Raw genomic sequence first — 12,835 nt, 5'->3', positions numbered from 1 at the left:
CTTAAACACTCTTAATACAAGTTACATCTTGGCTTTAACAAGACTTCAAGATGGTGTCTTGCATGTCTGTCCTTGGTGCTGAATGCTGAACAAGATTCTTGCAAATTAGGGACATGCTATTGTTGTCTGTCCTTGGTGCTGCATGCATTTTAACTTCAAACAGCTTTCCCTTCTTTGATCAATACTTTCTTGTATCTTTGTTCTTCAACATACTAATCATTCTTGAGTTCTACACGATGGTTACATGCCCACAGGTACATAAAATCATCAAAGATGGTTCAGCCCCAAAAGGAAAGACTTCAGGGACTTATGTTACAGGCTCAAGCTACCGCTATATCATTATTGTCTTAGTGAAAGGATTGGCCATAACTAAACACACTGTCCTATAATCCAGATTATCAGTGTATCATTATAGCTGTAATTACTTTTCTAGGACACCGCTTGAATCTGCAACTCAAGCGGCAGTCTGAAAAAAAATCTCCTCAAGCCATGCAAGGCAGAAACTCAACATGAATTACGTGTTGAAGGCAAATGTGTTAAAAGATATCACCGACCAGGGTTCTAAAACTCTGACCTATGAACACTATAGTTACGTACAAGAATTGAGTGATTGAAAGTGTGACACCTAAAATGTCACATATTCCCTCAACACATGCAAGCGACAGCCCTATGGAGAAATCAGCTTGACATTTTGACATTCAATTTGACATTTACTCACTTATTCTTTACAACAGTTTGCATGTATTTGTCCATGACCTTCGCACTGTCTATCTTCAAGTCTAAAAATAAGCTGCCTGTTGAAGCGACTCCAAGTTAAAACATCCTCAATAACAATAGGAAGCGTTCTTAATTCATCACGTACTCAACAACATGGCAGGCTAATCGCAAAGTGACACTCAACATGAGAGCATGGAATGAGCAGGGGAATATGGGACCAAATGGATCATAAACTGTGCCACAAAATGACACCAGGTAATGTAGACTATCTATCTCATTTGTCACATATCTCTGCGCACTTTGCCTGGATTCCTACCAATTACCTGAAACAGCGCAGACAGCCGGGGTAAATCATGTATGACATCCTGACCTATCTTGTCCAATTCCTGGGTGACTTGAAACTTACGCCTCAGAGAGCTTTCAAAACATTTTAAATCAAAGGCCCCGCCGTATTAGATTTTCAATACTCGGCCGCATAAATGAAATTGAGGCCCGTCAGGCAACACAGAGGGCAGCGTTCGCATCATTCTCTGTCGACAGGAGCATCAATCGCTGCCGGTGTCATCCAACCTGTGTATCCGAAACCACAACCTGAACCGTTTTACAGCGACGGTTTTTATCATGCGCCATCATTCTATTTGTGCTGGGTACATGACATCACTGTGCGGGAGGAAATTTAAGATCGATGATTCTACACCAATTTCATTTCACGGAGCAATATGTTTCTCCCGATATCACTTTCATATCACTGAAGTGCCTGAGTTAAGATAGCAACTCGAGCACAGGAGGAAAATAAAGCAACTTGGCATGCATGAGGGGCAACAATAAGGGGCCAAGCTGGGAGAAGGGGAGCCGGCTGAGGCTGAGACAAATAGAATGAGCTGAGAGAGAACCTTCGATCGATAAAGGGTAAAGCTAGGGGTGGGAGGAAATGGAAGAAGGCATTGATAGAGTGTTTCTGGCACTACAGGAATGCCTTAATTATACTTTCTCCCGTGGGGCAAAAGACATCCTGCTTTCCTGCCTTCATTTTCTTCTGTACTAGTTCTTATACAATATTACAAGCAGATAATTTCATTCTGTTATTTCTTGCCTTCATTAACTGATTAGTTGGTATAAATATGCATAACTGTATCTTTTCAATAGATGTCACGCCTTCAAGACATTTTGTTGGTTTATCATCAATTACTGATAAAATAACCTTACAGTTAAGGGTCCTTATTTTGTTTGGTGTAGATGTACTTAAAAGACACTAAATACATATTAATAAATAAACTTTGTGGTGTGTCAGCAAGAAATGCTGTGGTATGTCTGGAAGAAATGCTACCTATTCGTATAACCTGTACAAAATCTGGTGCCAGACTTTACCTGTCTGTCACAAAACAGTCAAATCTGGACTCACCAACCACTCAAGTCAAGGGACTGGGGAAAATGGTTGCTGAGGACAGGTGGTTACTCAGGTTTGGGTGGGGACAACTAGGAAAACATGGACAGTACTGATTTTATTATGTGGCTGGAGGTGGTTGCAATTGCCTGTGCCAAATGGTTGCCCTACCAGGTTTAACTGTTGTTGGTAGTTTTTTTAACAGAGTTCACAGTGGTAATAGGTCTCATAAAGTCATATGGTAGAGGTTTGGTGTTAGAAAATAATAGCTTGTATCTGGAGGTGTTTGCCTTGGCCTGATCAGGGCTGACATGATACAAGTTCGGGGTTATTGTCCTCAAAATTGAACCTCATAAAACAAGTAGAAAACCAATGAGATTTTCTAGCGATAACTCTCCAATGGTAGCAATTGGCAAGAAGAAATAACACAGCCCACTGGTTCTGTTGGTCTAGAAATTGGAAAGGGGAGGCATTTAATAGTACCAAATAAAGTTTCTCAGGATTGCCACAAAAGAGTTATGAACAAATCTTCTCTCTGCAGCCTAACCCTGCATAACCTTATTCATAGGGCCTTCACACTGAAACAAAATTAGCAGGAATCAAGCAGAACCAGCCAGAATGAAGGATTTGCAAAGTTTGTGCCACATTCAGGCAGAAATTCCAAATGGACCTTATATTCCCTGCACAAGTATTCTTTGTCTATTCTTGGGCATTTGTAGTGCTTTCCAGACATGATTCTCATTGCATTTCAGATATTCTTTTGGCCACATTCTGGCAGGATTTGAAGTGGCTTGCCATTTTGGTTCTCCATCAAATGAGATCAGAATGATTTGAAATTTTGAATAATGTTGGAATGCCTTAGAATACAGTCATACTGTATAGTTAGAATAGTTAGAATACACTTTGAATGCCGTTCAATATTTCTCCACCTCAAATACACCTTGAATGTTTTGAGTATGACAAAATATTCGGGATGGCCACAAGAATAGGCACAGACACCTGGAATACACTATAAATTCCCAGAAATATACAAAGAATTTTATTCAGACAGCATTCCAGCTCATTCCGATTCTTGTGTGAAGGGGTCTTAACCTTGCATAACCTTAAGGAATAACTACATGTAAATGGTACCAAAGAGCAGTCCCTGTGAGTGTAATGCTAGTTCACCTTTATCCCTGTGGTAACATATATCCATTGTGTATTTTCTAATTCTAGGGGTATCAAGTGAACGGACGGTGGCAAAAACGGATATAAGTTACCCCACGGATAAAGGTGAAATGACGTTAAGAAGAAAGCTAAACGTGTCAGCTCCATGGCTAGCTTAATCACAGCTTTCTTACAAACAAATCTATCCCCTCTTGCGTCCCAAATTGCTCATAATACCCCGTATCATGAAACAATGTGACGCAGTAAGAATGGTATGAATATTTCATGGTCCAGCGTTTCCGTCTTGTCTCTCATCTCTACAGTGTCCCCCTTCATCTCCCCATTCCCGTATTCATTGACATCGGCCTCTCTCTTCATCATATAAGGAGGATAAGGGATGAAAGGAGGACCAGATTAAGAGTGGCCCAGTTGGCATGAAATTGGACCTACGCCTTCGGACTGCGGGTAACATACACTTACAACCCGACAACAGGCATTCACAAAGTGGTGCACCGCCGTTTGTATGCCTTTATTCCCATTCAGGAAATAATTGAATTTCCTACCAAAAGGCGTAGCACACTAACATATGGTGACAGTCGTGAGGACTCCTTTGTAGTGATGCACCGAAGCAAGGCTTGACGGATTTGGGATGTAACATAATGGTAACAGAAGACAGGAAAAAGACGATAAAACTGTTTTCTTCACTGTGACACTATTGCTAACAATACAAAGTGACGTACATGAAATGTTTAAAAAAAAAAGCATTCCTATTTTAAGTTGCAACTTCGAATTATAAACATTGATAATCTGAAAACAGGCCATTCCTGTATTGTACTGAATCAATGACATCCATCCAGCATTGTGTGCGTCATGTTAAGTACAATGCATGACAAATCCTAGTAGTATATGCACAGCACATCCTGCCATACATAATACATTACAGAATACAACTCATGCAGAAGGCCATATGTTGATAACTTATCATCGATACTCTCTTAGGAATTTATCACCAACACCTGTAACAAGATAGTTTATCAAATACTAAAAGAGGGCTTGAATTTAGCAGATAGACGATAACTACATTAAACAAGATTGATAAATGAGAACTGAATATTCTACCCAAATCAATAAGTCCCAAAATTGAAACACATTATATCTCCAGGCAAAAATATCACATTCCTCTACAGCTAATTGATTGATGCCGTAAATGGATGGAAGACCTTCACCCTGAAAATGAAATATTACGACGACGGCCTAGATTTCACTTTTAGCTTATCTGTTTCTCAAATCCTCCTTATTCTGCCATGCAATCGTAAGATAAGGATAAGGGGCGTGTGAAGGAATCGATAGTTCTGCAGTATCTTCATCTCGCACTGCCTCACTTACAAAAGTGGGATCAAATCATGCATCAGCATATACCTGGCAGCAATAGGCACCTGCCATACCGGCAATAGGAATCAGGGCTCGAAATACCACCTGCATATGGAGGTTAGTGCAGGTACAATTGGAGCTGTGCAGGTATTTCTACCTGCACCTAACCTGCACTTTGTACTGGTCCATGTACTGGGTTTTATACATGAATGTCATAATACTCATATGATGATGTAGGTATATGTCGATTGTTATTAGCTGTATTGAATGTTACTACCAATAAAGTATAACAGAAGAAAATAGCTACTATAATGGTTCCTGCATAAATAATTTTAGTATGATCCATACTTCCTTTTAATTTGTCAGGTGTAGGTAAATTTCAGTTACCTGCACCAGTACAGGTATGCAGGAAAAAGAATTTTGAGCCCTGGGAATTAAGTCATGACTATGGACTATATGCCCCAAAACTATTAAGCAAATATTTTTTTCATTGGGCTTTTCAAATAAACAAAAACATAGAGACTTGGAGAACCATCCAACAGATTAATAATAATAGTACAAAGTAAATACCTGAAGACTTGTGTACAAGAATAACACAAATGATAACCAAAGATTTCAATGTAACCATTATTATAATAATACCTGTAACCATAACAATTACTGAATAGTTGTCCCATATTAGTTTTTTTATTACATTTAGTTTACAGATTTAACCAGTTGGTTGGATTTTTACAGACCCATTCTGAATTTCTTGGAAGAAGAAGAAATCACAAGAAATCCAATTATTTGGTGTATCCACAGTCTATCATTTTCTGGGATGGCAAATTGCCCATTCCCACTTACATGCATCATATCAATAATTATATGAAATATTCATCCTAATAATATCAAACAGAGCTCTGCACTCAGTTCACATACGTGTGGGCCGAACGTGTCATTTTATTCCTCGGAATTAGGGAAGGCTACAAAAGCACCTAGAAAATAGCCCCTAAATGACCATACAAAGATTACTCAGTACACACCTTTGAGCTATGCATGACCCAGATACAAAGAATATTTACCCAAGGTAATATTTAACCTGCACCTGAAATAAGTGCCTACTGTTTGCAATGATGCAACCAGGAATTTCAAGCCAAAATTTTTGAAAAATGCCAAGAGTAAGGATTGCAGGGTGCGAGTTATATCATCAAGATAATGTTACAATATGTTACTTAGAATATATTTCTTTAGAAATGTCTGAATACATCAATTTGGTAATTTTCCGGGGGGGGGGGGTACTTTTATTCCAGGGGGTACTTCTATAAGATATTGACTTTTTACCCAGGGGTACTTTTATTCCGGCGGTACTTCTATCTGAGAGAGGTGAGAGTAGGTAACATACATTTTAATTTTTTGTCTACTAGAACAGCCCGGCAGGGCCCTGGTATGTATGGAAATGTTACCTATTAGTAAGCATCTGCAACTGTAACCTAAGCATCTTCAACTGTGACCTAAGCATCTGCAACTGTGACCTAAGCATCTGCAACTGTGACCTAAGCATCTGCAACTGTGACCTAACCATCTGCAACTGTGACCTAAGCATCTACAAACGTGACCAAAGCATCTGCAAATGTGACCTGCGCATAATACTAATAGATTCATTAATCCTTCATTTGATAGAACAAGCAGTGTTTTTACTTCAATAGGAAGCAGGCTGAATCAAATTTCTAAACTGGAAGCTATGTGACTCTACTGCCCACCCCCCAAAAAAGCCTAGGGTCGGCAGTTTTTCTAGGGTAGGTACTAGTAGGGAAACAGGAAACACGATTTTTTTTCCAAGCCTAAGCATCTGCAAATGTGACCTAAGCCTCCACTCCTCCTCACACAGCCCGTTTGCACGTCATGTTTCATGTAGAATCACCGGACCGTCCTGCGGTCAGCAGGGCGTTTCAGCCGGCAGACTGGACCTCACGGTTCATCACTCACAGCCCGCAAACACCACCTGTACCGGCCAGCGGATCTAGACTGGACGGTTATTCATGAACACCCTTTGGCCCTCCTGACCTGTAGGGTCAAGGTGTGAGCTTTTAGGTCCATCTTAGACTTGGGGAGAAGAAAAATCATGCATCCAATACAGGGAACCAAGCTTGAGAAGGGAATTGGGGATGGCAGACTTCGCCTGCTTCCAAATACTGCTTTGAGATTCTTTCAATCCCACAGAAAAACGGTAGTGGATATGTGCAAATACTGCAAGGTGAATACTGTATCAAGAATCCAAAAAGCATATAGACAGGCACACAGATGGACTAGGCAAAAATAATGCTCACTTGAAAAAACTACGACTTGTAATAAAGAGCTCACAGTGAAGACATATACTGACATAAAATTTTTGTTCTCTGCCAAGAAAGCTGTAACATTTGAACCAAAGACTGACGTCTCCCGGGATCTAAAACACGCACAAAGCCAGGCAGTCAAACACGAATGACGCAGATGGCTTCAACACTTCTAGTTCACTCCTATTCTTCAACTCACTCAAGTGTCTCGGCTGGGAAGGAAGCCAAACTCAAGAACTGCTGACACTGATCCTGCAACCATGAACTGTTCATTTAAGGTACTACCTTAAGGTGTCATTTCCCTAATCTGGCAGTCCTCCAACTGTGAAAGTGGCAACAGACAATTTGTTGAAGAGCTCTTCCAGAGCATCACTACAATTAGCTGAAGTGAGGAAACACTCCAAGACCTGATAATTATAAGATTAAAAGCTTTCAACCACCCCGCATTCTAAAACGTTTTTTTTTTCTCTTCTTTGAAAGATGAACCTGTGTTGTGCAAGTGCTTTTAGCGTTTCTGCTCACCATGGTCTTTTCTTACACAAATGGAGAGAGGAACTGGTAGGTAGCACTTAATCCTACATCTATCCAACTGAGTGCGGACAAATCTCCCTGGCACGTTGCTGTACAACCTGATGCTTCCCTACAGGATATACATTAGCAAAGGGTGACTAATAATGTCCTACCTAGATGGCTTTACGGCAGGGGTTCACATATCCCGCAGGTTTGGCACAAGGCCCTGGACAACCAAAAGTCAAACATTCAGTCTGCGGCTCGCTCAAGCTTTCAACATGATACACTACAGGCAGGTAATGCACACTGACTTTGCCGACATGGTTTCCAGACGAAGCCTACAGGCAGCTATTTGCATATATATATCTACCGCAGAGAGGATGACCACCTGCAGCCACAGACATCTTATCTTGCTGCTGGTGTACCTCAGGGATTGCTTCTCCTCCCTCTTGTATATTACTTGCATATATATATGTATGTATGTATGTATGTATGTATGTATGTATGTATGTATGTATGTACAGGGCTCGTGACTGCGACTAGATTTGGTCGCATCGCGACCGTAATTTTAATAATGCGCCTATTTTTGAAATGATGGTCGCACGGCGCGCCAATAAAAAATGAGCAAAACATAAAGCTTGCCGGTACGCCGGACCGGTTCTGGACTTGCAAAAACGTTTCGGTTCAGGCAGGCTTTTAGCTAGCCATCCGTACGGGCGTACAATGTACGGCCTTTGCTAAAAAAAGCACAAAATGTACGCCCTGTTTTTTGGATGTACGCCTTTGGTACGCCCTTATTTTCCCCCCAAAACTTCGCTCAAAGTTCAAAATTTGCCGATTCCGCCTTTCACCGAGCCGCCATTTTGATTCTAATTCAAATCTCGCGCAAGTCTCGCAGTAACTCACATCTCGCGAATCGCGAGAGTCGCACCCCATTGGCCATTTCGGCGTGACGTGGCTCGCCCGGCCGCCATTATTGGTGGAATATCTGATATCCCCGCTGTTTTCGCGGGAAAAATCACGCAGGAAAGCTTCGAAAGCGTGTAACTTTGACGAAAACTCATCGAATACCTAAAGTCCTTGGTGATAAGTACATGTATAGGATTGTTTTGGAGTTTTTTTGTGCTTTTTTGTCGGTGGAATGCGGGAAAAACAACAGCTAATGTGACGATGACAAACTGGGGAGAGGGGCGGTTCGGTGTCGGCACTGAATTCGTAGAAAATGTTGAACGGAGGTCGCGATTTTTTCACGGTTCCTTGAGATATTACTTTTGTTGTAGTCTTTATTTTCAAAAGACTGATAAATGGATGTTGTTTGTTGGAAAAAGTTCGCTTAATTTGCCCTTCGAACACATCTTTTTTGCTATATTTTTTCAACTGAAATAATGAACTGTTTGTACACAGATTTTTCTATATAAGTTAACACTGATGTTACAGGCTACAAGTAAACCTCTAATTTTTTAGTGCATCTATTTTCAGCTATATTCTTAACAAAGTAGATACACAAAAGAAATACAAGATGTACCTGACAGTCCTGGCTACACTTTCTCCTCTGTTGGTTTGCAGATTTTCTTGTAGACTTCTTTAGTTTGTTGTTGTTGTATATGTAACAGCAGTCAAGTTTAACCTTTGGCAGTAAGGTAAATTTACTTTCCCTGATTGTATGTATTAACTCATGAAATATTATATTGTAAGAAATCAGTGTTATATTACTTGAAAATGATCTCATGTATTTTCTTGTTTCTTGTTTGGTTACTGCCTTACTGTGTAACACCCCTAATATTCAATGCCATGGATTAAGGTCCGGACTCATTAGGTCTGGACCTGAACCTAAAAGTAAACTCCGGATTCTTATCTGGACCTGAACCTAAACGTGGGTTTATACAATGTATGTAGTAATGGCTGCAGAACTAATCCGCGATTAGAAAAATCAAGCAACACGCTGGCTGATTTGAGCATTCATGAATAAAGGTTCAAACAAGCATTTTGTACAGGATCAATGCTTTTTCTGTTATAATCTATGCAAATACTTAATTCCAGGTTTAAAACATTGATTTATAGGAGTAATACTTTGTATGGCTTAAGACGTTAGCTTGTGCTCCTAACTTTTTGCTGGCGCTCCTAAGTTTTAAGAGTTAGGAGCGCCACGCTCCTAGGTCAAAAAGTTAGTCTGGAGCCCTGATGTATGTATGTATGTATGTATATATATATATATATATATATATATCTACCACGGAGAGGATGACCACCTGCAGACACAGACACCTTATCTTGCCGGTGTACCTCAGGGATTCCTTCTCCTCCCTCCTCTATATAGTATCAGTCTACGATCTGTATGAAAGCCACAGACTCTTATAAACTCGTCAATACTATGAAAATCTGCAGATAATGTAACCACAGCTGATAAGCTTAAGGACTCTCAAGGAACTGAACACAGCTCATAATTTGGAAGATACAGATACAGAGGCTTGTGGGTGTCTGAAGCTTAAGGATGTCTGAACAAGATAGCAAAATGATGGCTTTAAATATACAAGTTGCATGCTAAGACTTGATGACAATAATGTCTGGCTTCATAGACGACATAAGTTACACAGCCAAAATTGGATTTGTGAAACCCTTGATTTTATGATTGGAATATTGATTTACAAGTTAACAAAATAAACATATGCACAAACATTTGCTCTTCATATATAACTTATTACAAGTCATGGAAATCTGTGGCTCAGCTGTCATAGCCTCCAATGGAATGGGAGTGTTTTAAAAGAAATACAATGTAGGTAGGAAAAGGTAACTATTTTGTCTCCTTAAATCTGCTTGGAGGCTATTCAGGACACAGTCTAAGAGAAATTGTGGAATGTGATCTGAGAATCAAGTTTAAAGTTACATAGGACTGGTATTATAATCATCAACTTAAACAGTCAACATTCTAGCTAAGTGCTGATGTTGTCTATATGATTGCAGGCATGCTCACGAACATCAGATATTACAAACTGACTGTGAATTACATCAGCAAGGAAATTGTGCATGGTGGCACACTCTTCTTCTTTCCTAATCACGATATGAACTGCTCTTTAGAATAGTAATAAGGTGTGAATAATTCCACCCACTGGCTGGCCTACTGTAATCTGGTGCTCAGTGACAAGTTGGAGATGTCTACAGTTTCTGGGACAGATATGATCGGGAAGGCAGTAGTAAGAGAGGCAAAGCCATAATCATCAATTTTCTGTGTTATCTGATTTATAATTTATTTCAAGAAAAGAATTACGAATCTTACTGACAGCGTAGCTTCACTGTAAACAGATCCATTACTGTAACAGCTTCCTTGGAAATATTGTAATATGTATTAAGAGGACTTTCTTTTTCTTCCCCTCTGTCACATGCAAGAATCACAGATTACATAAACATGCCAGCTTTCGTAACGAATTAGGCCGTGTCTATTTGATACTATGGATGACATCAAATTTTTTCTACACGCGCATCAATTTTTGTCTGTTTCTTAATAAAAAACGTTTTGGACCATACTGTAAATTGTATACAGCATCAGTAAAATGAGCAAATATATGGCAGAAGTTTGACAACAACATATTGGAAGGTGGATATTAATGGTGAAGAATTCGACCATCAATTCCAAAGACAAAGGTGACATTGTTCGGTATACCATACATGGTATTTAGTCATTTGTTCAACCTTTCTGACCACTTAGATATCATAATGATGGCAACTTTTCATTTTGGCCAAACTTTTTTTTGTTCACAAGCTCGCACCAGTTTCCAGAGGATGTTATCCATATAATCAAATTGACATGGCCTTATGAGAAATCAAAATAGTCAGCCTACGCCTTACAGAAAAGAGGCATACAGGCCTGATAACGTGGAAGTGGAAGCAAAGCACATTTAGTTTCCTATATGGGGATGACGCACAGATAAAGGCGATCATGACAGCTGCTATCTTTTGTTGCCATTGACCATGTGACATCAGCTTAACGGCGGCATGATGTCATTCGGCTGAATCGTTCGGAACAAAGCCTTCGGCCTTGAATTCTAGTCTTCAGTCTGCAAATCACCTGGTTTGGTTCATTTTCTCCCTGCAAATGCGGAAATGCATCTACAGAAGCATCGGAAGTCAAAGTCACAAAGCTTAAATCATTATGAACAAATACTGAAGAATGAACTTCATCAGTGGTTGTGCCCGAATCGATGATATCATAATCTCTACAATAACAATTTATTACAATAAATCGTAAATGGCTATACAATACACTGTACGATAGTTTTGTCTTTGCCAAAAACATTTTGTCAAACATCTTGTAATACAACTACTGTAGATGGATAACAGACTGATGATGATAACAATAATTACTAAATTGCAACAATAATTTCAAATTTTGCAGTGATAATTTCCAGAATTTCAGCCGTGTCACCATTTCCGCTACATTTCATCTTCAATTTCACACATTTTACACTCGATCACGTGCAGAAGACGTGCAGTGGATGTAAATACCTTTCGTGGGAGTCGGATTTCTACTTTCCCTGCAGGAAGAAAATACTCTTCCTAAATGCCTGTAGGGTTTTAGCGGACCGAATGGAATTTCTTCCCGATCCAATTCAATTTTCGTCAGGCGCAAAAAACAGATAGCTGCGAGTGAGAATGCGATAAGGCGTCAGGAGACGGTATCTGAAACTCGGGAACAATGTATTTAGGAGGGGAAAAGGGGGGGCGAACACGAAGGTATGTATACGCAGGGTGCTTTGGGGGCACGGCGTATCACGCTTCGTCATCAGTGGGGCATGTGTCCCAGGCTTTATCTGATTGGGCTTCGAACCCTCAACTGTTGACAGTCCGTACAGATTCCCCAAGAAATTTATTTATGAGGTAAAGAAGCTACGACGCCATCAGGGCTTCAACCAAACCGGCACTTGAAAGCAATAGCATCCAGCCGACTTCACAGGCAATTCTTTTACATAAAAACCGAAGGGCCAGGATAGAAATCGAAGGTAAACAAAACACATGTTGATTTGATTGAAACGCTTCCCACCGTCCCAGGGCAGAGTCCATTGTTATGAAGCCTGCTGACCGACCTCCGCCCCAACACTTTGCCCCGAGCACATTTATTTGTCAACAAATCAAGCACGTGTTACGCCACAGCGATCGCTAAAACATGTCTCCCGTCGTCTTTTTGCAGAGGTAAGCGGAAAACTCACCCTATGCAGAGCGGCGGCAGCGGGCCATCGTGATCGGTGCTGATCCTACAGGTAGGCGGGGAACCCTGACAGCTCAGCCGCGGCCTGGAGCGAGCACTGCCGCGGTATCATCACTGATTTCTGGGACCTACCACTAGAGACCGAACATGGGGTGCATCAACAAAAGATGTTACTTTGACATATCATCTATTATA

General features: G+C 40.4%; 1 protein-coding gene across 4 annotated transcripts in view; it reads right to left on the bottom strand.

Annotated features, from left to right (window-relative positions):
* Window positions 1-12,835, bottom strand: part of LOC118419533 (FERM and PDZ domain-containing protein 4-like) — a 66,296-nt gene extending 53,461 nt beyond the window's left edge. For 2 of the 4 annotated variants that reach the window (XM_035825954.1, XM_035825956.1), the window contains exon 1: window positions 12,642-12,832. The gene's annotated coding sequence lies outside the window, so the exon portion shown is untranslated. Of the gene's footprint in view, window positions 1-12,641 lie in introns of all 4 variants that reach the window. The other 2 variants (XM_035825955.1, XM_035825952.1) reach the window with 2 other exon arrangements.

The sequence above is a fragment of the Branchiostoma floridae genome, chromosome 7, assembly GCF_000003815.2.
Source record: "Branchiostoma floridae strain S238N-H82 chromosome 7, Bfl_VNyyK, whole genome shotgun sequence".
In the NCBI taxonomy this organism is placed as follows: domain Eukaryota; kingdom Metazoa; phylum Chordata; class Leptocardii; order Amphioxiformes; family Branchiostomatidae; genus Branchiostoma; species Branchiostoma floridae.
The sequence above is the reverse complement of the archived record's forward strand: the minus strand, read 5'-3'. Positions and strand labels throughout refer to the sequence as shown.